At 43.9% G+C, this 2,160-nt stretch overlaps 1 long non-coding RNA gene across 1 annotated transcript; it reads left to right on the plus strand.

Moving 5' to 3' along the window:
- The first annotated feature begins 1,200 nt into the window (after positions 1-1,200).
- Positions 1,201-2,160, plus strand: LOC146693288 (uncharacterized). Its single transcript, XR_014923849.1, has 3 exons — positions 1,201-1,783; positions 1,869-1,980; positions 2,061-2,160. It is a non-coding gene; the product is annotated as an uncharacterized LOC146693288 (long non-coding RNA).

Genomic DNA, 2,160 nt, shown 5'->3' on the forward strand with positions numbered 1-2,160 from the left:
TGTGAGTCATGGACAGAGCCTGGCCACTTGGCTTCCACATTTGTGTTAATATATGATCTTCACAGTGCAGAGAACACAAATTAGCATCCATTACTATGATGACATAATTTGTTAGTTTGAAATGCTACAGGGAACTATGTACCTGTACATTAATGCTGTGGAAAGACTTCCTGTTCACATAGTCTCCTTCATTTACTAAAGAAGCAATGATTGGAATGTGTACAGCCAATCACGCCTGGGAACCCTGAATATAAATGTAAAATTTAAGTAGTAGTTCAAGTATCACCACATCATAAATTAAGTTTTGGTCATCCTGCTACCTGCAATTTTGTGGCATCCCTCTTTGATGAATCTTGTGGGTCTGTGACCGGGGAACACCACAAACGTGTACAGGAGACGTTTCAGTGCAACTGTAACATTCCTGACTGCCCGACAGACGGTAGCCTTGGAAACGTGCTCAGCGTCACCAATATTATACAGAAAGCTCCCGTTTGCAAAAAACCGAAGTGCAATACAAATAATATGTAATGAACTGAGAGCATGTCCGCGATGTGTCACATGCGTAATATATGGCCTGAGGATGTTATCCAAATAACTTATAGATTGTGCTGAAAAACGGTAACGTTCGCACAGAAGATCATCAGGAAATGATAAAATGTCCAAACGCGCTCTGATCACTCTCTCCCGGCGGAGAGCTCTGCGGAGAATTTGGGCTTCACGATCTACTGGCTCTTCAAGGAAGAGGCACCCCATGTCCGACACTTCCTACTGTCAGGTTTCCGACAAAGGGGCGGAGACAGTCAGGGTTAGTTGTAGTAAACCTGCTAGGGGGCAGGTTAGCTTCACGGCGTGTGTCGTCATAGTGACTCACTCAGGCTTCAGCTGAACTCGCTTTGTGAAACCGAAAAACCAGAGTTTTCGTTAACTCAGGGTATACTTACTCAGTTTTTCCACTAAACCGGCTTCCTGAAACAGGGCCCTGGCCCTGAGTTAACGAAAACTCTGGGTTTTCGGTTTCACAAAGCGAGTTCAGATGAAGCCTCAGTGAGTCACTATGACGACACACGCCGTGAAGCTAACCTGCCCCTAGCAGGTTTACTACAACCAACCCTGACTGTCTCCGCCCCTTTGTCGGAAACCTGACAGTAGGAAGTGTCGGACATGGCGTGCCTCTTCCTTGAAGAACCAGTAGATCGTGAAGCCCAAATTCTCCGCAGAGCTCTCCGCCGGGAGAGAGTGATCAGAGCGCGTTTGGACATTTTATCATTTCCTGATGATTTTCTGTGTGAACGTTACCGTTTCTCAGCACAATCTATAAGTTATTTGGATAACATCCTCAGGCCATATATTACGCATGTGACACATCGCGGACATGCTCTCAGTTCATTACATATTATTTGTATTGCACTTCGGTTTTTTTCAAATGGGAGCTTTCTGTATAATATTGGTGACGCTGAGCACGTTTCCAAGGCTACCGTCTGTCGGGCAGTCAGGAATGTTACAGTTGCACTGAAACGTTTCCTGTACTCGTCTGTGGTGTTCCCCGGTCACAGACCCACAAGATTTATCAAAGAGGGATTCCACAAAATTGCAGGTATCAGGATGAACAAAACTTAATTCATGATGTGGTGATACTTGAACCACTACTTAAATTTTACATTTATTTTCAGGGTTCCCAGGCGTGATTGGCTGTATAGATGGCACTCACATTCCAATCATTGCTCCTTCAGTAAATGAAGGAGACTATGTGAACAGGAAGTCTTTCCACAGCATTAATGTACAGGTACATAGTTCCCTGTAGCATTTCAAACTAACAAATTATTTCATCATAGTAATGGATGCTAATTTGTGTTCTCTGCACTGTGAAGATCATATATGATGCTGCCAACATTATCACAAATGTGGAAGCCAAGTGGCCAGGCTCTGTCCATGACTCACAAATATTCCGTGAATGTACACTGAACACAAAATTTGGACATGGTGAGTTGAAAATACTTTAAAATATATAAAGACCAATTGCTTCAGGGACATTTGAACTGAAGTGTATCCTTCTGTCTTAGGAGAGTTCACTGGCTACTTGCTTGGTGATAGGGGGTATCAATGTTTACCCTATTTGCTTACCCCTTACCCTGACCCTGAACCGGGCCCACAGCAGCGATA

This window comes from Copadichromis virginalis, linkage group LG14 (assembly GCF_057382275.1).
Source record: "Copadichromis virginalis isolate Kocher_CV1m ecotype Utaka linkage group LG14, C_Virginalis_male_GT1.1, whole genome shotgun sequence".
Classification (NCBI taxonomy): domain Eukaryota; kingdom Metazoa; phylum Chordata; class Actinopteri; order Cichliformes; family Cichlidae; genus Copadichromis; species Copadichromis virginalis.